A 27,482-nucleotide genomic window follows, 5' to 3' on the forward strand; every position below is an offset into this window, starting at 1 on the left:
ACACAGACGAGAGACCTTTCATAAGGTCTTTGTCCTCAGTGAACTTACTCAGCCACGGAATATATTCTCTGCACTTGGGCTTCAATGCATAACTTCAGCTAGATCACTAAGGTCAGAATAACTCGAAGTCTTGAGCACATTTCTGTATTACTACCATGTGCTTTGAGACAAAAGAAAAGCCTTAAGTAAAAACAAACCACAAAAGCTAAGTGGTTCTAGGTCGGCTGATAAAAGCATTCCTTTCAGATGTTACACAAGACCATCTACTGTCCACACACAACAGTAATTTGAAAAGCAGACACAGCTACGTCATGGAAATTTCTCAGGCACACTCAAGGCACAATGACTACATTTAAAAGACTTCTTCTTTATGTCAGTTATTAGAGAAACATTTTATACGCAATCCTGATCTGCCAGCTTGAAAAAAATGTATATTCCCCATGTACTCCAAACCTTTCTGCTATTGCCCAGAATGGCTTCATAGTTGGCCAGATTTGTAGAGAAGAGCTGGTGCTACATGATCTGAAGCGCACCATTTACTTTTTATGTACCCTACAAGGCTGCCAATTTTTAGCTGTGTATCTGTATAAACAGTCACCTCAGAAAGAAAAAACACTTCAGATAGAACAAAGGACAACAGTAGTGTAGAAGACATACATTAAGGGTTCTTAACATCTTTCCACATCTTACCCTTGCTTTTTAAAGGATAAAGACTGTATCTTCAAGTATGTAACAAAAAATAATGCAGGCCAACACTGGGACATGAGCTTAAAAGGACAAGCAGGTGTGTCTTGGAGTGGTCCATATTTTTGCTTTTGCAATGGAAGGCCTAAACCATTGGGCTCCCATGGCCAGTCAGAAGCAGAACTAAACTTTTGTTTGTGTTTCATGCATACACATTTGTTGAAAAAAGAACTCAATGTCACTGAAAGTAGCATGTAGCTCTTCATATGAGAAAAGGGTTCTCATGTGAAATTCAGCACTTTGTGCTACATGTTTCATTTTAGACCCCTAGGTAAGCCTGAAAGAGTTTAATTCCTAATTCCTTGAGCTCAGTTCAGCATAGACAAGTCAAGCATTTAAGTAAATATCTTCCTTCAATAACATAGCACCATTTGGACCCTTTATTCCCTGCTTTGGGACTTAGTCTGACAACAAATATTAAAATTACTTCCAAAGCATACAGAAGCAAATCAAAGAGTCCCTCAGAAGTCTCATAATTCCAGCTCAGAGATGGGCTGCAAAATTAAAATATCCCTCAACACTGTTCACGAGGCAACATATTTACAACTCAGATTCCAAATTTCTTTTCCAAGGAGAACAAAAGGTCAAAGAGGAACAATGTATATTCACTAATGAAATTGAAAACAGTATCTCTTACCTTCTGTGAGCACTTCATTTTTTGTTCTCAATCCGCTGTAATTCCAATTCAAGACAGAATTGCTTCCAACAAGTAAATGGTCTTGGGGATGAGATTTAGATTATTTGATTAATGAGATTTAGATGATTTGCATTGGAGTTCTTCCCTCCTTAGCTTGCACTGGTGGCAGAAGGTTGTGTGTGGTGCCCTGAGCTGGAAGGTTTTCCATATGGTTAATACACTAATATAGGCTATCTTCCTCCCTCCCAAGTGTTTTCTGTATGAATATACAGCATTCTTACTGCAGTGATGCCAATAGTCACATCATGTGGGCACTGCTTATAAACAGGTGACTCTTCTGTATTGCTAAAACCTGGAAAGAAATGAGAGATGTCCTTGTTGGCTGAGCTTTTGAAGAAAGAAAAAACCAGAACAAGCAAACCCTCAGAGCACTGTATTTGGCTATACACTAGATCACACAGTTTTTGTTTCAACAGGAAGTGTAGAATTGTTTAGTGCATTGCAATTGAGACAGAAAGTTCAAGTTCATAAAGAACTTGAACCAACGCCATTATATCATGTGTGTTTCCTCACACCAAGAAGCATCAGCTATAGCTCACTGCTGTTTATCACACCAGTACAAACATTTTAAAAACACAAATTTTGATCAGCAATTTTCATTGCCTGCAGCCCATAATGGAGTTCAGCTTTGGACAGGAATAAATTGCAGTATCTGACAGATGGATTTGCTGACGCAGCAAGCTCATTCAACGTCTAAATGAAACACAATTTCCCTAAGGCTAGAGGTTGGCTGAAAATTATTTACCTACAGATAAGTTATGTCCATGGGCTTATTCCATTACTCTACTGCTGTTCATTACAGTCCCCTCATCTACTGTGTGTTGTGGTATATATTTAAACTTAAATAATAATAGGCTGTCTGAAAAGACTTTTTGGTTTTTCACAGATTCAATAATAGAAAAGATATCAAAGCTAAGCATCTTAAAGATGAAAGAGAGAATATAGCAGTTGATTAAAAAAAATGTTTTCTCTGAAAACTATTTCACCTATTTTTTTTGAAGAAGAAGATTACATTTTAGAACAAAAAAAATAATTTGCAGTGAAGAGTAATAATTGGCAAGTCAAGAGTAGATGTATAGATAAACTTCACCAACTCCTAAACGAAGGTGTGGTTATAACTTTGGAGTTTCTGTTGTGTAAGTCTGTGCTTTCCAGTGTGACTAGGGTGTCTCTGCCTTGTGGAGCCTGCTGCATTCTTCACAGTAAGCAGGATTTGATAAGAGAGTACTGTTCCAAATCTCATCTAGTAGAGCACTCAAACACATCCTTACATTTAACTAGGCAAATACCAAATACTCCTGCTGAGCTGACAATATGCATGCAAGACAAAACATCTGCAAAACTAAGTGCCTTGCTGAACTGAGACTAGAATACACATATGCTGCAAGATCATATCACATCACACAGGATTTATTTTCACTTAGAGCATTTACAGGCTGTAAAGTGTAACACTTTACACCAGGAAGTTAACCAATTTTAAATTTCAGACTCTATATTGCACATTTTATCACTAGGGAACATATAAAGGTTGCTCTGAAAGTCATGCTTCCTATTTATTTCCATGGAAACTACAGCAGATACAAAGAGCACAATAACACCACTTCATAGAGAAAATCCTCAGCAACAAAACAGCCTTTTTCCATGTACTGACCACCATTAGCTGTACATTTTTGCCAGAGATGAATAAATGCCTGCATGATGCACTCATAAATTCCTGTGCCAGTGGAAGTGACTCACTGTCACCACTGCTGAAACACACCACCCACCTCTTCACTGTACTCATATCCACTGTTTGGTCTCCAGAAACATTCAGCAAGCATTACTGAATGTCAAGGGGTACAATATTTTCCTGTATGGAGGAATTCAGTGGCACACCTTTGCTTCTTCCACACTTCCATGTCAGATGCTATTTTGTCAGACTGCCCCTCTGCTGCCATCTGTCGCACACCAACAACATGTAAGGCAATGTTGGCGGGAAGGTTCCACCTCTACTGCTGACAGTTGCCTTTGACATTGTGGACCAAGAAAAAATAGGAGGCATTTTTTTTCAGAGCAATCCTTGTATAACGAACCTGTGTTTAGAGAGAGTGGAACATAACATTTTGCAACAAGAATCTCAGATGAAAATTGCTTTTGCATGTAACTTGATGCTATTGTTTCTAACTTCAACCTTCACTTTTTTTTTTTTTTTTTTAACTGTCTTTCTAATCTCTAACAAACCAAAATAGAGAGAAACAATCTACTTGACAAAACAAGTCTCAGTCATTTTTTTAATAAGAGTTTCCAGGTTCAATAACATTAATAAAGAAGTGTTAAATCTATGTGAACTTAACAAGCAAAATTCATTTCACTATTGATTTAAATATATATACAAACACCCCCTTTCATTTTCTGTTACTCACAGCTTTAAAATGGTGAACAATGCCACAATGGGTAGAAACTTGTCCAGGCTGTTGGAGAATCTTCCAGTGAAGTACCAACAGAAATAGGAGGTGACTGAGAAAAGAAAAACAACAACCAGATTTCAGGATTCTCTCACAGAAAGGATGCAGGGCTAAAAGAATGACCTTGAAGTGGCCAGGCTCAAGCACTTGTTTCTCTACTGCTGGAGAGAGACCATTGCCCATGAACAGCTTACCACTAGATCCAGGAGATTCAATACATATCAAAATGACCTCCACAGCTACAGCCTAGAACATCGTTTATGTACTTGTCATGGCTTAAATCACAAGGCAAAAATCATAATTACAACCACCTTGGTGGTATGAAGTATGTCCACATGTGCAATTACTTGCAGAGCCATTTTTATGGACACAACTACTACACATGGTCTTCTGAATCTCAGAGAGAGCCAAGATACTCTTTTGTATGCAGCTGCAGGGTGATGTCAGTCCAAAGATTTTGCAGTTAGACTAGTAAATAGGAGAAAATCATCTGGTTCAAGCTCTCCTACAATTTTACCTTTGCCATCCCCTCCTGTGCCCTGAGGGACCCCTATTGCTACCACACTACCTTTTCCTCTTCTCTTCTGGGCTTTAGTGGGAGTATAGAAAGTCAATAGCTGGAGGAGAAGAGGCTAGATAGAATTTAAAGATGGAAAGTATAAAGACACTCTGCAAATTTTGCAGAGATACCCCCCAAAAAATCCAGACATCCCAGCCTGTCCTATTCCTACACTTTCCTTCCAGCCAGAGGTGGCTTGACTGTCCTATATCATTAACAAGGGATTCTGGTTGCCCTCAAGCTGGAGAGCCTCAGAGACTGGCTCCTGTACTGGTGGAGGTGGCCACCAGGAGTCCCAGGCAAAGAAGCACATATGCTGGAGAAAGGCTCTAAAGACCAATTCGTGTTTCACACTTTGTGTTTCAGCAAAGCAGGCTGGGAAAAGATGACCTTAGCAAAAGCAACACTTAGCAATTCCATCCACCACTGCCCTTTGTCTCTTATTTTTCCATTTGCCCTTCTTCCTTCAGTTTAGACATTTTGGAAAAAGAGAACTGAAACTGATAATTTACCATAGGAACACTCAAACCTTTTCCCTGAAATGTGAGTATAGTTTCAGCAAATGTATTTTACTTTTGCATGACTTATCACTTCAGCTGCCAATTTCCTCTGTCATATTTTCCTGGGCATAAGAATGGTTTGCCAAAGGCCATTTGGTAAAGTAATCAGAAGTATCTTCAGGTTAGTGGGGAGAAAACAGGAATTAAGATGTAACAAAGTGGTGAGATGCAAGAGGTGCTTGGTTCAAGGCATGTTTTCTTCCACAGAAGAAAAGCATTCTAGCCAAGAAGTGAACTTTTAAACATTTTTCTTCACATAGAAGATAATCAACACAATGATACATTAAAGTATTCATACTAGTTAACTTCTCCACTAAATAAAAAAATTTAGCCTGTGAAAAGGATTTCTAACATCTGATGTAGAAAATTTTCCTTTCTGAGAATGCAGAGAACTAGGTAGGTAAGAATTTCCCTTCACTACTCTCTCCATATTGATGGAATGATCCAGTGCAGACCATATCATACAGAAGGCCTTCACTGCTGACCACTGAAGCTGTGTGATATAGTTAGCAAGACTGAAGTAACAATGGTTATTCAGGATTTGCTCAAACTGAGTCAGCAGTGTTTAGTTTTTGCATCCTACACTAACATTGGCTCAAGCAACAGTCAGCAAAACAGGCTAGATGAACCAAGCCTTTAGCCTCTAGAGCCAAAAGTAGTGTGTATACAAGAGCTACTGGCTTTTGGTTTTGCTGGCTATGGATAAACGCCACTTTAGAAGTGACACATCAGAATTAGAATTCACAGCAAACGTTTATAAGCTGATGGAACATCAAATATTAGCAACCTTCAGACACAGCACTTCAGTAATTAAAATTTTAACTTAGCAGTTCAAAAGCTAATGAGGCATCACAAGAAAGTTCTACAGTAGGATTGCATACTGCGTCCTTACTCCTATGACAGGCCATACCTTGTTTAAAATCTCATAAAAAATCAATTTACTACCCCTTCACCTCCTGTAACACTGAGAATAAAACACATTCTAACCTGATCATGAGGCTCCAAGAGCAGGATTCTTGTACTACATCAAATGCCTCTATACTACAATCCATTCCCTGGAAGGAAGGCTGTTTCTGTACATTTTAAATACTCACCAAGTGCATTATTTCTAAGGAATTAATTTCATTCTGCTTTAACAGCTGGAGTTATAGTTACAAGCTGTTTTCCAAATTTCATGTACAAGGTGCTTTTAATCTATGATGGAGGTTTAGTTCCATTCCACCAGCTTGTTTTTCAAGCAGAACCTTCTGCAACACTTTTCCCTAGTCATCCACGACAAACTTGCAGACACCCATAAAGGAGCAAGGTAATTGAAGCAGTTGATTGAAAAATGAAGGCCATTAAAGTGATCTACCAAACCTTACAAATAAATAAGAAGTGAACGAGAAAATGGAAGCATGACATCTGTAATTAATTATTATATAATGAAAGTTTACATCTGTTATTCCTTAAATCTTTCAGATTAATATTTTTTAGTTCAATTTCTTGAAGAACTGTACTGTTTAGAGAGGAGTAAGAAATAAACCTTGTTTCCCTTTAAGGGAATACACCAGTCTTAATTATAAAAGCAAGAGTTTACATTTAGACTTAATTAATGAACTATATAGGTCACTTCAAAGCAATGGCTGCTATTTATTTCCATGGAAACTACAACAGATATGAAAAGCACAATCACACTATTTTGTAGAGCAAATCCTCAGCTACAAAACAGTATTTTTTCAACATCATCACCACCATTAGCTGTGCATTTCGCTAGCAGTGAACAAGAGCCTGGCACGCTGCACTTGTAAACCACACATGACACCACCAGTGCCATCAGGAGACAGCATTAATCCTGTGCTGCAGATAGTAACCCAAGAGCTTTAGAGTGGTGAAACCAAACTGCAGGTGCTTGGCCAGAGGAGCTTTGGCTCTAGGCTTTGGTTGAGAAGGTTTAACTCTTCACTCACTAGTTCATTAAGTCTATTAATATTCACAGGGATTACCATGACAGAGAAAGAGCAGCTCTTACATCTATTCGCTGGTTTTAATTTAAGCTTTGAATTTATCCTCCTTAAAATTTTCTGAACCATTTTAACCCTCTGTCCACAGGTGCATTTTGTTAGGTTTTTTCTTCTCACTTTCCCAGCCGTAATTTTGATTTATATGCGGGCAAATGTAAAGATCAAAACCAGCAGCTAGTGGAATGCCCAAGCTGCTAGAATGAGCTGAATTATGCAAGCTGAGTGTTTGGTAAGAAACCTGCCTACTTACTTTGGCAGCTCCCACAGCAAGCAGCTTAATTTGCTATCTGTAGGAAGATGTTCAGAATCATTGAAGACATTCCCATCCATCCTCCTCCCCCAGTCTTTGGGATCAGTTGGCTTGAAAGAGTCATTATCCCTTTATCCATCTCCCTCAGCCTCCCCATTATTGCATTTTATTAGTATGTGTCATGTGAGTGAAACATTCAGGGTTTCATTTGTAACCTGTGCAATATCCAACTAAGGACATTGCTGATAAATGAAGTTCCAAGTTCTACTTGAAACATTATTACATAATACATCAGTTTTATGTCAGAGGTACTGATGTTTTTATGGCCTCTCCATTCAGAGTAATGGGTCTGTACTCACAGGGGCTTCATAATCTGAAATTCAAGCATCTCTGAGATTGACGAAGTCATTTATAAAACCTGCATCATGAGACAAGGTTTCCTTATAGTGAGAACCACTCTGGTTTCCACTGACAGTTTTAGTCTGCATGTTTCCTAAAGAAAATCCTAATCCTTAACATGAAAGTAGCATGATGCTAATTAAGGCATTTTTGGCTTATAATCTCGCCTAATCAAATTTTGGCAATGTTTTTTTGCAAATGGACACACAGAGCTTAATTTCCTGAACAATTCCTTTCTCATGCCATAGCCAACATAAGACCCCACAAATTCTGAGGCACAGCATCTGCAACAGCTCTTCTGATGAACTATAAGTTCCTTATTTGGCCTAAAACATTCTGGGAAAAGAAAGTAATGATGCAAAGAGTCTTCACCAAGTGTTTCTAAGCCCTTCCGGTGCACCTGAAAAACAGCATTTTCAGCTAAAGAAAACAAGTCACACATTACTAAATAGGTATTTTTTTTTTAAATATATTATTTAAATCTAAAATGTGTTCGAATGTCTTTTATACGCAGCTCTCCAGTAGGTGAAAAAATAAGGAAGATTTGATTGAATGTATGAAGGAGTCCAGTTGTAAACAAAGAGGGATTTGATGAATTAACCCAAATTCTCGGTGCAGGCCCCCTCTTTTCATATGACTTTTTTCCCCATTCTTGTCCTATTGCTTTCCCAAAGTCCTGACAATGTGAACAAAGAAATGTTCATGTCAGACATTATGCTGCATTCTCTCTGTCTTTGTTTCCTAAATGCTAAAGAAGCACATTTTGTAATTCAAATTGCATTGTATTGTAAAACTTCGGTGTGAAAAACTGTTTTGCAATGCCACTCTGATTTTGCCAATAGGGAAATGAACATACTTCAGATCTTACACGTCACTATAAACCACTCTACTTGAATCTGTTTGGCCATACATTGCCTCTAGTTTCTCTCTGACTCAGCTTTCTCTTTTTAGCACTCTTATTCCAGTGTGGCATCAAAACAGGAAATAGCTTTTTAAGGCATTTTCAGGAAAATAGTTGGAAAGCTCCAACTCCACCTCAAATCCTAAAATATACAAGTGAGAATGCTTCTTATTGACTTGTAATGGTCAAAATCAAGGAACAGATTCCCTTTTGATGCAAAACTACTCAGAATGGCTTCAAATCAGCCTTTCCATCCCATTACTGAAGCAGGGATTGTCTCACTGACAGCACCCACCAAACACAGCACTCTCCCCTCTGAATCCATTACAATCTCTTTCACACTTTCCAAACCAACTCTATTCCAAAGCATTTGTATTTTAAGTGATGGAAAGGAAAAGGGAAAAGGAGAAGGAGAAGGAAAAAGGAAAAAGGAAAAGAGAGCCACCTCACCTTAAGTGAACAACTTTGGACGCTAGTATTTTCATTACTAAAGAAAAGCCTAAACACGAGGAGAGGAGAAAAGAAGGTATAGTTTATAGGTTAAGTAGATGTTCTGCTAGGAAGACTAAAGGTTCCTGGGCTTAATGCTTTCCCTAAATAAGATAACTTGAAAATAGACTTACAGATGTTGTTTATGATCTCCATGAGACCCAAGTCTCTGTCCCTGCTGGAGGGACAGATGATCACAATTGATCACAAACGATCTATTTTCAGTTTATTTTGAGCTCTACCTACCATGTGTCTTTCAGTTTGCAACCACAGATAAACACAGCCCTTCCTCTAAGATGCTACCTTCAGAGAAAGGAGGCTACTGAGCAGAAAAAGCAATAAATTGTAACAATGACTAGATTTTACTTAAATAGTACAGAAGTTATGCATGTAAACAACTGAGTTATTTTGGGAGGATTAAGCTGCAAAGAGATGCGTGTGTGTGCACACATAGGTATGTATATATGCATATATGTAATGTATAAACAATATATGCATATACACATATAAACAATGTCATATTGATGGCCAATTCTGTACAAATCTAGTTTTTCAAACAGCACTCCTATTTCCTGCATCCCAGGGACTTCAGCACCCTTGCCCAGATTTTAGATGCAATAACTTAGTTGCAATAAAATCTAACTCCAGTTAAGATATATCTTTACCACTGCAAGTATAACGTAACACCCTAAGCACTTCAATTTTTTAAGTTCTTTTGGGCTCCAAGTAAAATCTCCATCTGTTCGATCACATTCACAGCCATGAAGAAATTCCCTGTTATATGGGGACACTGATTTTGCAAGGCTGAGTACCAAGAAGGAAACCAGCTGCCCTGAAGCCTGCTCCCTTCACCACAAGTGAGTTTAGTTCTTCATCACAAAGTGTCATTTAAAATGACACTGGTGGTTACGGAGAGTGGGACTCGCATGTTTTTCTCACAGCCTCCCTTAGTGAAAGTCTTTTGAATTGGGTCCTTTCTTAAGCCTAGAATTACCATGGTAACCCTTCTCTGTATTGATATTGCCAGTATTTCCTCCAACCATTAGTTTATGTACCCAGTAGGCAATTTCCTAAATTTATGCAGCTCCTGGTAATGAGTCTGAGCTTGCTTTACTCGGAGCCCTCACAGTTGTTTTGTTCCTGACCCTCACAAGGAAGCTGACTGCTTCCTCTCCTCCCTGGCCTAAATTATTCTTAGTAATTACAAGGAGAAAGACTAAGGTGCAAGCGAGTGGCTAAGAGGTCTTAATGTGAGGCTTGACCCCATAGGCACCATTCTGTCAGAAGGAAATTAATTTTCCAGGATGCTACATCTCCAGCTGCTACAGCTTTCAGTATCAAAAGGACAGCTCAGTTAGCATTACAAGCACTCTGCACAGCACGGTTAGCTAGCCTTTAATTTGTGCAGGAAACTTAAATAGTCTCCTTTAGCCTCATTTGTGTCTAATAGAGGTGAAATAAGGGATACAGGATTGAATGAAGATTTGAAGACCATAAGGTGAATCATATCAGCTAGAATTGTGATGGTTTAAATGGGCTTATCAGCTGGTCAGGCAGCCAGCAACATGATCCTAGATTACTCACTGTGCAGTAGCACTGTGAACAAGGGTTGGATATCTTGAAAGGCCAATGGCCTTTCCTTGTACCTTTGGCATTTATCTACTTAACCATTATCTAAATCCTCTATATTGCCAAGCCGCTTTCAATAGGTTGCACAAGATCTGGCCTCACAAATCCCTTTCTGACTGCTGACGCTGTTCTCATTCACTGGGAGCCCCAGAACACATCTTGGGAAGTTGGTTACCAGTCCCATTATTTTATGCCCCGAGAAAAGTGTCTTCTACCAGTACATTCTGAGGCTTGTTGGGAAATATGACCAGGCAGAGTCAGAAAGCATTTTGACCAGGGGGGAAGCAACTGATCCCAGCTCACTGAAGTCTTCAGCAAGTCTCAGCATGGGCTAGCCAGCTATTTCTACCACACATGCTAGTTACTTGCTAGAGATAAGGAAAGGATATGATCCTGGAGCTCTCCTAAGAGCTCCTGGAGAACTCACCTAAGCCTACTGAAACAGTTCTACTTCTGCTTCCCCCACCCGACCCCATTTCCTATTGGGTTTACCATACTTCTCTTTCCCTGTATCTCTTCACACCTCATTTCAACACTGATACAGTTCCCTCTCTTTAGATTCTGTTGTTTTTTAATAGAATTGTCCTTTCATCCAGTTAACTTTGGTGCTATTCAGTGTTCGGCTACATGTCTTTTGTTGCCCTAAATTACTGCTCCTTGACACACACTTTACTACTTTCCTTATATTTATGTGCTATTTTCATTTCATAGCCTCCTGTCTGTTCAGTCCTTGTTTAACTTTCTCAGTCCAGCTTAACTTTCTCAATTTCCCCTGCACTCCCACTCGAAGCAATAAATACTTGTTTTCAAAATAAACTCAGAAAAGCATTTGATTTCCTTTCTGCCCATCCCTTTGCTTACGCAACTGCTGCAGTATCAGCCAGAGGGTGCCACTGAAATGAAGGTTTCTATTGTGCTAAGCACTCTACAGGCATAATAGTCCGACCAGTTGTTACTTACAATACATGCTGACCTTTGAAGAAGCTCAAGTTTTCAAAAAGCACCAATCCCAAAGGGGAAAAAAGTCAACCATTTAAAATGAAATTCTGCAAAGAACTGTTTATCTACAGCTGCTAAGGGAAGAAACATCGCAAAATGATGCTGAAACGATTTTCAAGAATTATTTGATTAAAACAAACCAACCAACCAACCCAAACGAAAGGTTTTTAACGAAAGGTTTCGATTTTATTTCAAGTGAACTTGCAGTGGAAAACTCTTGGAGCCAACACTGTTTCCATCTGTAACTGTGAGCTTCCTAGGCAGTTTACTCCAACAGAAGAAGGTGTATATTGCCTTTCATAACAGCACTGTGTAAATGCCAAACTGAGAGGAAAAAATTGCTGCATGATGCTGGGTAAGCCTGCACCACAGTCTGATGCTAAACACTAATTGTTCTGAGCCTCCTTCCAGTGCCTTGGTCTCAAAGGCTTCCTCTCAGAGGCTGTTCCGACAATCACAATGCCAAGGAGTGGACCTGCTCCCAGTTTAAGAAAATTAGATTTGATAGCATCACAAATTCTAAAAGGGAAAGAGAAACAAAATGTTTCCAAACTCTTCCTTTTTGCTTCGTTATAAAGTCATAGAATCTTAGAATCACCAGGGTTGGAAAAGACCTCTAAGATCATCTAGTCCAACCACTCACCTATCACCAGTATTTCCCACTAAACTATGTCCCTGAATACAACATTTAAACACTTCTTGAACACCTCCAGGGACAGTGACTCCACCGCCTCTCTGGGCAGCACATTTCAGTGCCTGACCACTCTCTCAGAGAAGTTTTTCCTAATGTCCTCTGGAAAATCTCTAAAAATGCTTCAGTCTCAACCATTGCTGCATTGCTTAGTGGCGAGGAAGGAATGGAAATTGTGTGCTTAGTTTGAAGCTGGGAATTAGGGAACCAAAAATGCTTGCCAAAAAGGATGCAGAATAATTGGACCCCCTTCAAGTTCTCAGTTGCAAGACGTGCCTACGTGACCAATGTGATAAGCAACAGGATTTCCACAACCCCCGGCTCAGTTGGAGGGATGGGTCAATGCTACACATCCTCGTTCCCTGCATGCACAAAAGCTGACTCCCACCTACACCCACCTTGGAAGAAAACAGCAGATACATATGTGAAACATCCTCCTTTGCACTTTTTGTATTTTCGCCCAAATATTACTGGATCAGAGACTAAACTGGAACCAAGAGCAATGATCTGGATTTTCCTCCCCTGCCTATCCAATTTTTTCTTTTCCCAATCTCTCTTTTCCTGACCCCTCATCTCTTTTCTCTCTCTCTCGCTTTCTCTTGTCTTTTCAAGTTATATAGGAATATAAGTCATATAATCATAGCTTATTGCCAATAAGTTATAGATATGTAAATTCATATATACACCTAGTTTTGTGCTAAGCATCATAGTGAGATACAAATAAACATTCAGCTGATTGGTGTCATTTCACCTTAATTTAGGCTGAGGGAGTTTCAAACCCTCATCAGCCCTGATCTGATTGGGTTGTGACAAGAAGTAAGCACAAACTCTCTCTATATCATGCATATTAAATTGAATCCCAAAGATTGTTCTTATTCTGGAAAACAGGGTTTGCAAGAAGAAAATCCCCATGACTAAATCACCAAGGGGAAAAATCACAAGCATGTAGCATTTAGCTATCTAGAAGTTAACTTCTAGAGGGTTTTTTTTTCTCTTCCCTGCTTACCTCCTGACTTTATTCAGGCTGTGCGCATCAATTAGAGTTCACAGAAACTTAGAGAAGGAGAGCATCCAGAATTCTGCATTTTGTAACTTCAATATTTGTCAAATCTGTAACTTTGGAAGTTACCAGCTGATGGCTGGCAAGAGATGGACAAAAAATGAGCCTTATCATAATTTCCAGTGCAAAACCTGTGCAAAGAACTTCACAGCTGTACTGCTACGCTAGGAATTTCTGCTGCAAACTGTATAAACTAAGGGGAAAAAAAAGAAAAGAGAAAGCAAAAATGGAGAAAAAGTAGGCTGGAGATCCCATAACCTAACATATGACTCAACTCTTTACAAATGTTGGGCTTCACTTAGAAGCTGAACACCATGATGTATAAACTTATTTTTCCATTAATGACCTCTGGCACATCTCAGCACTAAGTGGTGCTGGTGTGCAGCAAAAGAGGCAGCTGTGTATTTCTGTACCTTAGGAAGCAATGTTCCTTGTTTGCACGTTGTCTGGCAATAAGAGGACAGAGAGATCACAACGCAGGAGACACAGGTTGGAAGGTCTTGCTGTTCCTCTCAGAACTCACTTGAAACAAGCTTCTAAATTGGAAAGATGAAGGAAGGATCTAACATCTTTAAAATATAAGTTTTTGGTTTTTCGCTTGCTTGTTTGTTTCTAAGACAGAAGGTGATGTACCCACACTTTTCCCTCAAGAAAGGGTACTCATAAGAATGCTTTTAATTCAGTAATCGTGGATTTGGAATGATTCAATTTCATGCCCACTATGGCACTGAGCAAGAGGCCCATATAGTAGAGAATCAGTCAGAGATAGAGATCCAAAAAAGGAAACTCTGATACCCCTCCACAACAGTGGGGCTGACCGACAGCCATAGAGGCGATGAGTACTCCAGAAACACTTTCCTCATTTTTATGCAATGCTAAATTCTAAGGTGACCACAGTGCTGTCTGTCTGAGAGCTGATATAACCCTCATGACCTGCTCCCCTGCACAACAAACCATGTCAGCATGGTCTACAGGGTGTTTCCAGCATGGAGCACACAGAACTGTTGGGTAAGGCTGCAGCCCACTCTGCTTTCAGCCAGAAGGCTGAGTGGAGCTGGCACTGCAAAGGGCCCCTGGCAGTCTGTGGAAGCTTGACAGGCTTTTCTAAGCTGATAAGGAAACAAACTACCATGACGATAAGGATTAGGCAGGCAGCTGATATATTCAGCAGGTACATCCATACACATCAAGGGCGCTACCTACGCCCTTTCTTTGCTGGGATTGCTGAAGAGCAGGGCAAACCACGTACTGGTAAAACACACCATATCTGTTGCACCATTAGCAAGGGCAGGCAATAGTGAAAACATATTGCAACTGACAACTAAAATCCAGATTAAAGCCTGCCTTCAGAAAACTGGCAGCAGTTTGACTAAGGGGAAGAAAAAGGAAAAAAAAAATTACTTTGTATGCACATAGATGATTTTCTTTTGCATCAGTAGGTGGTGCTCTTCATATGAGGTATTGCAAGCTGCTTCTGAGAAACAGTGTATGCATGTCCTGGGGAGAAATCTCTAAGTGCTTTTTTTTCCGTAGGTCCCTCTTCATTTCTTTAAACTGTCAGACCTTCTTCCCCCCAGAATGGATAGGCAATAGTCATATTAGCTCTCAGTGGGTTCAACCAGGAACTTTAGATCAATCTCTCACGGGAAAGCCAGAGAACGTGCAGGATTTCTGTACCCCTCTGGAAGGCTATCACTCAGTAAATACTAACATGAACCTTCCTTTGGAAGTGTCACAGAAGGCATCTCACCATACTCCTACCCACAGTTGCTTTGGAAGGAATGGGCTGTGCAGCAGTGACATTGGATCTGACAAAGCCCAAACACAGCACATGTACAGTGTTTCAGGTCAGCATGTAAGTTTCACAAATCACAGGCACAGCAAAACCACCCTAGGTCGTTCTGTATCATCACTTTTTCCATAAGGCTACCAGAATCCTGTATATCCCAAACAGCCACAGTCAGATAGAAATTCTGAGTGAAAATATGTCCTGGGATCCCCACAGGAATACCAGCCTGATGGTGATGGAGCACTGGCACAGGCTGCCCAGAGGAGTTGTGGAGTTTCTTTCTCTGAAGACATTCAGGATCCATCTGGACACTTCCCTGTGCAACCAGCTATAGGGAATTTATTTTGCACAGGGTCAGACTAGGGGTGACCTAGAGGTCCTTTCCAGCCCCTGATTCTCTTTTCTGATCCCCAGAGCAGAGGAATGCATGGTGCAGCCAGCAGCAGAACCAGCTGTCCTAACCTCCATGGCTCAGCACACATTGCCCTCGTCCTCTGGAAAGGGAGTATTGCACATTTGTTTGTTCCAGGGTAACTCATGAAGGTGAGGGAATATCACACAGCTTTTAAATAGCATCAGGGGCATGACAATACAGAAGCAAAGTTCTGGGATAATGGACAATAAGTCCAAGTATACAGATACATATAAATGAAGCGAGTTGGCACACTTACATAAAAGTGCTATAAATGATGCAGTGCAGTGCAGGACTCTTTGTCCTTTCCTAGCTGCCTTTTAAGTCTATAGATTTCTACAACAGACACTCATTTTTTCATGTCTTCTTACTGTGTCAGGCACTAAACGTTGCTCTGCAGTCAGTGTGTTTGATGAAATGACCTGGATTTATGAAAAGGAATGAACTCCTAGCACTGAACGCATCCGGCCCGTGACAATAACAGCAAGCCCACAAACCACAAGCACTGAGGCTGGCAGAACTGAGGAGGCAAAAAAAAAAAAAAAAGAAAAGGTGGTGCTTTTCAAGTTAGCTTTGCTGCCAGAAAACAAAGATAACAAGGAGATTTGTTCTACATTTAATGCCTTCTTAGTTCCATAGGAAACTTGGTAGGGGTGCTGTTCTCCAGAGGCCTGAGGCTGAATTCCTTCATCCTTGCCAGGGAACTAACGCACAATGTGCCACAGGGAAAGAAGAATTGGTTCCTCCACAGCTTTTTAAAAACCATTTTTAAACTCAGGAATTATCTGTGTTTCTGTGTTAGTTGTCAGTCCTTTGCACTTGTGCGCCTCACTAGGAGGTGTGATACTTCCCTACAGCAGGTGAGGGAGAGAAGCAAGTATCTGGACATGGTGTTCTTTCTTATTCTTCAAACCTTTCACAGATTTTTCCAGATAAATGGACGAGTCTTACCCGGCCATTGCCTGTTTCCAGTGCCCTGGTCCCACAGGCACAGTCCCCATGCCAGGACACAGTACTAGTCTTGCAGCAGACCCCACCAGGGTTTTGGGAAGGACTCATTAGCTTCACTATCCAAGGCTGAACGCTTGGCACATGTCACAAGAACTTCTGTTATCTGTCCTTTAGCAAAATGATTTCAGTTCTACTTGATGTCTCATATCTCCTATATCCCTTTCTCTATTTCTTACCACTTCTTCATCTTAAATTGTCCCTCTTTTCCCTGCAGTACCCCCTGTTGCCCTCTCCAACGAGGCCCAAGCTCCCACTCAACTCTGGATATAACAGGCTCATTGTTAAGCTCAAGCACCGATAACCCGGGGAACTTCTTGAGAACAAAGAAATTCATCTTCAAAACGTGTTGCTGAAAAGCATGCACAGAGACTCCGGAACTCAATCCCTCTGTCTGTACTTTCACAATTTCTTTTTGAGTGAGAATATTCACCTCCAGATAGCACTAAATATGGCGTGCAGATACAGCTTTGGCACTCAGTCTGCTCTCATTTTTTGCCTGTCATCCTAATGAACGAACGCAAACCCCAGCACTTTTCTGCTGGCTGAATCTTTGCTTATGATAGGTGTTTTAAGGTATAGAAAAAAGATTTTTTGGGTTACCTAAAAAAACGCTGCACTGCTGTGGTATACTGAACTACATATCTTGACCTGACATTTCCTGTACATCTCTACGGGCTTGTTTTTACTCCTTGGTCTGCTCTCTCAAGCTAAGCCCCCCTTTGAACGTGGATGGGAGGAAAAAAAGGAAGACAAAAAGGGATGAGGAAAATCCACTGGTGCTGCGAAAAGACTCCCATCTCCTGCTGACTACACCGTGCTTGTTCAGCACTGAAAGCACAGAGATGAGAACAAAACAAAACTGAGCGCTGCAAAAGGGAAGCAGTACTTGAAGAGCTCTCTAAATTAACACAGGTGTCTGCTGAAAGGATCTGAAGTTCTGGCTGCTGAGCTTATCATCACAAGAAAGTGTTCACGCAGGACAGATGGATGCATCGACTGCTTTAAAATCCTCTAATTAAATTGTAGTTTGGGTTAAGATAGCAGAAAAGTCCTTCTGTTTATCAGAACTCAGACACTAGTAGGCAGGCACCAGTTATTGATCCCCCTCCGGGATAGCAAGCATCTCCATCTCGGGGCTGCAGCAAGGCAGCTGCCAATTAGCGGCAGCCATGGTGTGTTTGTGGGGGAGAGGGAACGTGGCTGCTCTGCAAACACAGCCCTGAGCATGGCCACAGAGCATCACAGGGCCTCTCTGACTACTGAGAGACTCGTGTGTTCTAAGAAAGTGTTAACCACCTTGGTGATATAGGATTATAGAATCATTAAGGTTGGAAAGACCACTAAGATCACTCAGTTCAACCATCAGCCCATTGTCTCAGTACTTGACAAGCGTTTCACAATGTTTAAGGATTTGAATGCCCTCCTCTTCATCTCCTAAAAGGTGACATCAGTGCCATGCTGCCTGGGGCTTGTGTTCTGAGAAGCCTCTGTTCCTCCTGCTGGTGCTGCCAACAGCAGGCTGCTGCCTGTGCAGCCCGGGTCAGGAGTCCCTTGCTCGCCTCTGACCCAGGATCTCAAGTCAGCAAAGCAGATATAAAGGGACAATAGTGGAAGCACTGCGAGGCACACATCAGTTAATGTCATTCCGATAGTTCTCTGCTCCTCTCCCTTGCTGCTCCAAGTCTAAAATCGAACCATTCAACTCATCAGTACTACTACAAAAACACTGACATCAAAGGCAGTACTGTACGTGTTATCAGGCTCCCAAGAACATGCAGTAGCGTTACTGAGCTGCTGCACTACTTGTGTTATAAAACACAAGCCTGCTGGGTAGGGCAGAAAGTCCCTTGCTCAAAAAAAGTTAGAAATACTGATACAGTGCCCCTTCCTGGAAACCTGGACACATTTAGCTGTAACTGCATGCAATCACCAAATTTCTCCTGTGCTTAAATTAGATGTGAATTAGCACTCTCAGCAAGTCATTTGAGGTCTCAACTTGCAAATACAGTGAAACTCAGGAGAAATACAGAGCCAAGAATTTGGCTGCCTACAGAATTTTAGTTAGTTTGCAAAAGGAGAAAAAATTAATCCAGCGTATGGAGGAAATTGTGTGCTATTGCACTCCATCAGGAGAATCCAGCCTGTGCTCCTCATCTAACAGCATCTCGGACATGAACAGGGCTGCTGCAGCCTTACAGATGTATTCTAAATCAGAACTGACTGCAGTTCAATGCTGCATGTATGATCCCGTTGCTTATGATACAAAGCATTTTTACAAAGACTTCAGTTTATGAAGCATTTTGGTATGTTTAAAGAATACACAGCCCTGTATGAAGCCTTTTCTACAAAGCCTTAAGAAGCATTTTAGCACAGACTCATTTCTTTATAGCTTCCCTCTGGAATTCAGCACTGCTTAATCTGAACGAATGAGAACATTAAAACACAAGATTCCATTATAGGATGGCAGCAAAAAAGTTAGCATTGAGTCACACACAGTGTTAAGTGTGTGAATTATATATGCTTAACTGGGGAGATAGAAAACTTCTGCAGGAGACAAATGGCCTCAGAGTTTCTTCTGTGTCAATTAAACAAACAAACAATCAACAGTGTCTTAAAAACAACTTCCTTAGCCTGTACTGTATGGATGGACATTCTGGTTCACGTGCCATCAATGTGTTCATTCAAAAGAATTATCTGGGCAAACTCTTATGTACTCTGAAAGTTAACAGTTTTTTGTTTTTTTTTTTTATTAAATAATTCCATCTTTTCTTTGCCCTCCTTAGTCTTGTTACCAGGAAAGCCGCTTGCCAAGGAAGTCAGAACTGTCATCTCTGCCTTACACAGTGACCCTCAGTGGCTATGGTAGAAGCATAGAATCACTCAGTCTGGAAAAGACCTTAAAGATCATTGAGAATATAGGAGAAAGCTGCTAACCAGAACGATCAGCATTCACCACAACTATTCCAAGTAGCTGCAGTACACAAGGTGTGACTGTCCAGCTACAACACACCACTGCTTCCAAGGATTATAAACAATAACATATCCTCTCCATTTTAGCCTGATGTCATACTCCTAAAACATGGATTCACTTTGATTAAAGGATAGAGTGAGGTATAAAACCGATGCTTTATCCATGATGCTATGGCTCACAGCAACGATGAACAGTTTTAAGCATGCTCTTACTCCTGTACTGAAGTCTCAGAGACCAAATTGTAACTCCTTTCCCTTCCTTGTCTTACTTCATTTTTAAGCTTCAGTGATATTACTACATTCTGGTTTTCCACTGAGGTGTGGGCACAGCACATAATCAGCCTCAGCATACTTCTTCAGCCCTTGTAGTACCTAACAACATGGCAGCATCGTGTGAGGGAGGTTCAGGCGAGGCTGGAAAATGGCTGGCTCTCTCCACCTGTCTCTTCACATCTTAGGGAATGTTGTCCAGCTCCTGAACTGCCTTAAGGAAAGCTTACCTTTCCAGCAGCTGCAGAGCATGGCCTAAAGGCTTGTTCCACCAAACTATTTGGTTGCAGAAAACTTTCTGCTACAACTTAAGCAGTTTTAAAGACTGAAGTGCCATCTGTTCCTGCAGTGCTCACACAGAGGGATGGCACTGCCGGCTGCTTTGGCATAATTTGTTCCCCACCCATTCACAATGCCTGTACTCCTGGTCAAACACAGAGAGAGCTGAACCCAAATACATCAAAACCCAAATACAAATACCCCACATACATCAGCAGTGGTGTAGAAGGGTGTGTGGCTTTAATTTATCAATTAGATCAGCATTTGAACACAAGTATCTAAACAGCAATCAAATCATACAGTTTCCACCTTTAAACACTTCGCTATTTTAGCTTTCAGATTACAGAAGGAGAAGAGCCATTCATGCAAATATTTTTTGCGTCTCCAGACAGTACTACAAAAAAAGCACTGTCTGATCCACATGGCAATAATTTTTTGCATCAAATTTTTCCCAAGCATCTACTATAGGAATAGGAAAAAGATGCAGAAATATTTATAAGCAGCACATTTTCAAAAGAGAGAAAAGCACTTAACTAGTTAAATAGACTGAAAATAAAAGTCATTAAGCACCAGATGTGAATAGAACGATGTAGTACCCTAGATGAGAAACAAAACCAAAGCTGAAATCAAAGGATCACCCTGCTGGGTTACAAATCTGAACTGGCCAGAGCAGAGCTCGCCTAGAGCCGATCAGTATCCCAACAGTGCTGTACTTCTGGAAGGATGTTACCTCCTTGGTCAGGGATCTCAGTGAAATGTGTGGCACTTGTTGGGAAAGCTTGCTTCTCCCAAAGACACAACCTTTGCTCATGACAAAATAAGGCCTCCATGATGAGCCCATAACCTCATTTTTCAGCCAACACATAGGGACAGCCATTCAAGTCCACGTCCTGGCTACTGCGTTCAGAGACTTTAACCCAAAACTCCAAAAAAAGTCCACAACCAACTCCTTAAAAATATATAATACTTTTTCTGTCCTCTGAGAAATATCAAAACGTGTGTGTGAGTAGAGGAGAATCACTCCACAGCCTTGCAATGCTCTGTGGCACAAGGCAGCCATTTTCTATGCACCTGTATGCTTCTTAACAAATGCTAATTGCTGACAGTTTTTACTACAAGGAAACTAGAACACGCTTTCCTTCCTGTACCCAAACTCACTGCTGAGCAGGAAGTAGTAAGAAAACAACTTTTTTTAACAGCTGTATATGGGGCGAGACAAGAAATTTTATCTGCTTACCAGATATTTATTTGAATAGAGGGATGGAACCACAACACTATTAATCCAAAAGGTTTAGTAGTTGAATGATTCAGGTCAAATTCACCACTGTAATGCATCACTGACTGCTTTTCAAGAGCTGTCTACATAGTCATTACTCCAAGTCTTTATCTCAGTGCACGTGCACACGGGTCAGATCCATGAGATCTCACTGGTAATCAGCTGCGTTGCAGAGATGCCTGGGCTTATCAGCAAGTGCGTGCAACCACAGAGCTGACTGAAGCATGCACATGAATTGATATTATTTTCCTTCTTACTGTCTCTGACTTTGCAGGCTCACACCCAAGAACGTGTCTATTGACTCCTAGTGCCGTGGTACTCCTATTGCCCCTTCAGCAAGTGTGTCACAGTGGGGGAGCTGAGTACCTCGAGGATATGAAGGAGGGGGGATGGTAGAGCAGAAAACAAGGGCACTTAATTGCTTCAGATGTTGTACTGAGGGATATGGTTTAGGTGGGAAATATTGGTGTTAGGTGGATAGTTGGACTGGATGATCTTAGAGGTCTTTTCTAACCTCAGTGATTCTATGACAAAGGAAGGTGGGAGCAGACATACGGCCAGGGGTGTCTGACTGCTAACAATACCCCAACAGAACAGTCTGCCATGGGTCTCTGGCAGCTCTTGAAGAGCTCAGAAGTTTTTCTGTGTCTAGAAGAGGGATTAGGCCAAAGCCCAGGTAACAGAATCACAGAATCACAGAGTTGTAGGGGTTGGAAGAGACCTCCAGAGATCATCGAGTCCAACCCCCCTGCCAAAGCAGGTTCCCTACACCAGGTAACAGTCAACACAAACCCTTCCTTGATAACACAGGTTGTGTGCCAAAGGGGAATTACAAAAATCCAAATAAGTGGATTATATCAACTTTACTAGGAAATTCATTTTCCTCATGGCTCTTGAAAGAAACCCTGTCAGAGATTACGTCTCTCTCAGAATACAGCAGCTTTCTGAGCAGAAAATAAAATCCACTGAGTTCAGTGAAAAAGATGCGCTTCTGCAGGTTTGGGATGAAGGGACCTGAACAGTCGGTTTGATTTGTGCTGTGCAGAAACTGCTCAGCAATTTCACATTATGCAACACAAAAAACCCCACCCAAAGCTGCACAAGTGTGCAGTGTTAGCTTTCAGTGGAAATTTTGACAGCGCAGAATTACCAAGATAAGAGAAGTTTTCTCTTGCTATCCCTCTTCAGTGTCTTTGATAATAAGGTTTTGTAGCATTCAGGCAAAAATAACCTGTGGTTTCCCCACAGGAAACCCACGATACTGCTTGTAATAGGAGCCATAATTTCAGGGCAATTAATGAGATAGCATTGTGCTTAGCAGTGGTTTAAGATAAAACACAAAATTCACAACGTTGTCTACAACGCAAAAAAGACACCAATTAATTTTAGCCTAAGTGCAAGGATCCACTGCATTAGTCAAAATCACTCTTTGCAGCATTTGAGGTTGGCTCTCTTCTGGCAGCAGCTTTATGCCAGCGTTTCTGCTCATTTCTGGTTACAACCGATGGTGCACCAGGTCTGCACCTGCAATCTAAGCAAAGAGCTACACACTAAGGTTTAAAGAATGTTTCTACTTCCTTGATGTGTTCATGAGATTAGAGACACCGTACATGACACTTTAGCATGAGCTCCCCTCAAAGCATTTCTGCTATGGTTATTTGCCTTCCCTAAAAAATCAGAGATGATTTATGGCAGCCCCACTTCAAACAGAAGCCTACAAGATGTAAATGACCTTTATCTACATTTTTCAAGACTTTTACTACAACCAGTATCTTTCACCCTTTGCAGAGGGGTTTTCCACGACACCACTTACCACCAAAAAGTGACATCATTTTGTTCCAACTTTATCTTAGGACAAAGCTTTTGTTTTTTCCCTTCAGAGCGTCTGGTATGATGCTATGTTTTGGCCATAGGAGAAAAACACTGTTGATAACACACTGATGTTTTAGCTGTTGTTGAGCACAGCCAAGGACTTTCCAGTTCCTCTGTTCTTCATACTGTCCTGCCAGCAAAGGGTCTGGGGGGCACAGGGAGCTGGGAGGGGACAGAACTAGGAGAGCTGGCCTAAACTGGCTAAAAGGATATTTCATACTACGTGACATCATGTGGAGAAACTTGAAAAACAGCAGGGAGCTGAAGAGGTAAATAGCTGCTATTTGGGAATGGCTGGGCATCAGTCAGTTGATGGTGAGCAATCACTAGCACACCACCTGTTTTGTATATATACACGTTGGGTATATATACATATATGGCATAAACACATATATGTATGCATTATCACTATTATATTTTTTCCTCTACTTTTTCTGTCTTATGAAACAGTTTGTATCTCAACCCATGAGTTCATGCCACTGGGAGGGGGTGAGCTAACAACTGGGTGGTGCTGAGCTACCTGCTGGGTTAAACCACAGCACGTTTTTAAAAGAAAGCCTGTAATTTGAGTAGTGGTAGAGAAAGTAAGCGTGTGAGGCCTGCAGCTACTGTCAGTTGTGCACTTTATTTCACTTTCAGCAAGTTAGAATAAATGTGCATTCTGAGGCCTTCAAAAAGTACCACTTGCTGACAGCATGAATGTATCACAAAAATGTACTGAACTAAATGAGTTCATAAGTAAATAAGAGATGTAAATATATGAAGTCAAATGTATTGGAACCCTGTGCCAACTGCCTCTCCAGCTACATTTGAAAAATGTTATATTCTGTTTTAGTGCTCATTTTCTATGAAACGGATCAGGTGGTCCCCAGAATTGGGGATAGCAAAGACTTTCTCACTTGAAAATAAGGAGGGCCTTTTGATTTCATGACAAAAAGGAAAAGGGAAGTGCAAACTCTTAAAGGACTTTCAGGTCAATAAGACTGAAAACACTTTTCCCTAGAGATTTTCAGTCACACAAAGAAAGTTCCAGGCTTGTCAGAGTGCTGGAAGCTGTTATGGATTGCAGCCACAGTAAAAGTTCCATCCTGCTAGAGGACATCCAGAACCAGAAAAACACTTTAAACATTTAAGTTCCAGTAATAGCCTCGCTTCTGCAAGACAGCTGACCTCCTCTGGGTCTTAGCAATTTTTCCTTAATCAGCCACTGTCTGAGCCCCATGCCCTGCAGCAGTGGCCAGATAGCTCATCATAGAAAGTGGATATATGAAGGTCACTCTGAAAGTTCTATTTATTTCAATGGAAACTACAATGGGTACAAAAAGCACAATAACACTACTTGATAGAGCAAATTGTCAGCTATGGAAACATATTTTTCAACAATCACCACTGGCTGATTTGTGTGGATGAGCTGATAGACGATGCACTTCATTTTGTGGTGTGACAGCTGCGCATGGCTGTGTAGAATATGTCTTGTCTTTCACATCGCTGTTGTCTCTGCTGAAACACACCACCCACTGCCTCACTGTTATCACATTCATTGTTTGGTCTCCAGAAACATTCAGAAGAGCACTGATGAATGTCAATGGGTGCCGTTTTTACCACATGGAAGAATTCAGTGACACACCTTTGCTTCATACGCACTCCCATGTCAGATGCCATTCTGTCAGACTGCCCCTCTGCTGCCATCTGTCACACAGCAACAACATTTAAGGGAATATTCGTGGGAAAGTTTAATATCTACTGCCACACCTCCAACACCTGTCTTTGATTTTGTGGGCCGAGATAGTAACAAAGGAGTCAGTGCTTTCAGAGCAGCCATCATAGACGGCTACCACATGGTTAGCTGCTGCTACTTATCTTCCTCCTCAGAAATGTGCAGAAACCTTTCAGTTCCATATGTGCCACGGTTGCAGATCATACAAGTTTAAAGAACTTCACGGTAAGTGCAAGCTACAATTATCTAGAATGAGTACTTAACATAAAAGAACTACCAGAACCAATAACTATTCCATTATGTAGACAGCACAGCAGATTTTCAAGGAAAAAAATACAGATCTGTAACACACTACTTACTCTATTTTTTGTGTGTTTTATTCCTAACATCAATATCAATATCGCTAATACCAAGCTTAGATTCAGATAAGAATCAATTTAAGACCCATCTTCTCTCTTCTGAACACCAAGTTGCCTTTCATACCTGCTTTAGGATTCTTCTACTTCCTCTCCCCAAAACAGCCACGAAAATACCACTTCATAAGCTCTTTTTTATTTTGTCAAGTGATCTCTCAGTCAGCTTCACGTGACCATCCAAGTCCTCTGCCAAACTGTACTGTTAATCTGACTCCAGCTGAGCACAGACTTACTCCTTCATACATGCCTATGCACACAGATATTTAATAGTACTGTTTAGCTTTTTGGAGAACTTATGTAACAAGAACCACTCCCAACCGAATCAGAAGTCCATTTGACACTATTCATATCCTGGAGACACCAGCAGCATAAGTTTGCCAATGACCACATAGGTATTTCAGCAGTGAAATATACCTCTCCAGAATATGCACCCAGCAGCTTAGCTCAGGGACTTCAAAACCAGAGGAAGCAGCTTTGTACACAGTACACGCGGCACTGCTTTGTTATGCTTTTCTAAAATTAGGCACAATTTGTCCTTGCCTTTACTGTCCTGAATAACCGCATTTTAAGGAGGTTGCTGGTTTTTAACTTAGCGCAGCTGTAACAGACAGGAAAGAGAATTAAGAAGAAATATTCACTGTAGATTTCAGAGCCTGCAGTGAAACGTTTCTTGCTATTGAGGAGGACTTGCGGTGTGTTGCAGGCTGCTCAGAAGAGCTTATCAAACTCATGCCTAATCCAACAGACTTTGTTGTTCAGCAGCATCTTTGGCTGTAGAAGCAATGATTTGCTCTTGGAGAACAGATTTTTTTTAATGTGCTACTCCAGGCCTACAGAAATCCCCTGCTGCATTCTCACTATTCACCTATCCATTGTGTCCATAATTATCTCCAAAGGAATTTATTCCTTATAATCTTCTTGTTCAGGCTAACAAGCAATTCATTATGAATCCTCTGCAGATCTCAGATTTACTTCTCACGCTCTCGGCTGAGAAACTAAATAGCTGTCTCAATTAACACAATATGTATTTCCCCACTATCTATTTTCCATCTTCTCACTCAACTCAAGATCCTTCTTTTCCTTCACTAGAGACCTCATTTTGAGGTTCGTATTCCCATCACGTGGCTTCGAGACTCTTCTGTTCGACTGAGCCTACAACATGGAATTGTTAAATCCAGCTGGTTGAGTCCTTCTCCTTCCCTAAATGCATGACAAACCTTTTACTTTCAAACATATCAGTTGCAATTAGCATTTCACAGAACTGTATCTTTTCTATGTTAAAAACTTCAGTTTAGACTACAGATGATAGCATGCATCACTTACTGAGAGGAGCTCTCATCCTAAATCCCATTTTTCAATGAAATGTGATGTACATGTGCTTTTTCATTTAATATTGAGATAATATCTATATTTAATTTTGATGCTACCCATATTTGAGTAGGATGTCTGAATTTAGTAGCTAGGAGACACCAAAACTATGACCAGTTTAAAATGTTATTTTTCATTCAACTTTTCATCAAGATAATTACAACCTCAAAAATAATGCTCATTATTTCTAGAATAATTTCTCATTATTAACATGCTTCATTCTGATAAAGCTCTGAGTAGTTAAGAGCTGTTCTTGCCTTTGGACTCAAATGAAATAGTATATCATATTAAGACTAATCTGCACCTGCAAAGAATGCTAAACCAGTAAATTATTTCTTAAGCATTAATCTAAGCCAGTTAATAGAAAAAATATATCTAAAAGTAATAGTATCCCAAATAAACATATACAGCCAAGGACATTTCCTCCTATAAGAGCCTTTCCCAAAGAGGATGGCTTTGCATTGTTCCTTAGATTATACTAACTAAGGACAGTTTAAATACACGTATTCTAAAAAGATAAGCACAGACAGGTGATTCACCTTTTTTCTTAAGTAACACTTCTCACTTCTACGTTATGCATAATTGGAAATAAGATCAACTACTCTTAAAAAAAAAAAAAAAAAAAAAAAAAAAAAAGAAAAAAAAAAAAAAAAGCAAAAACCAAAACCACACAAACT

At 40.6% G+C, this 27,482-nt stretch overlaps 1 protein-coding gene across 1 annotated transcript in view; it reads right to left on the reverse strand.

The window, feature by feature from the left end:
- Positions 1–2,930: 2,930 nt before the first annotated feature.
- The window catches only part of LOC125702534 (Holliday junction recognition protein), a 56,311-nt gene continuing 31,759 nt past the window's right edge, over positions 2,931–27,482 (reverse strand). Inside the window, exons 12-13 of the mRNA XM_048965949.1 lie at positions 3,844–3,937; positions 2,931–3,513 (exon numbers count right to left, since the gene is read on the reverse strand). The gene's annotated coding sequence lies outside the window, so the exon portion shown is untranslated. The remainder of the gene's footprint in view (positions 3,514–3,843; positions 3,938–27,482) is intronic.

Source organism: Lagopus muta, chromosome 1 (genome assembly GCF_023343835.1).
Source record: "Lagopus muta isolate bLagMut1 chromosome 1, bLagMut1 primary, whole genome shotgun sequence".
Taxonomy (NCBI): domain Eukaryota; kingdom Metazoa; phylum Chordata; class Aves; order Galliformes; family Phasianidae; genus Lagopus; species Lagopus muta.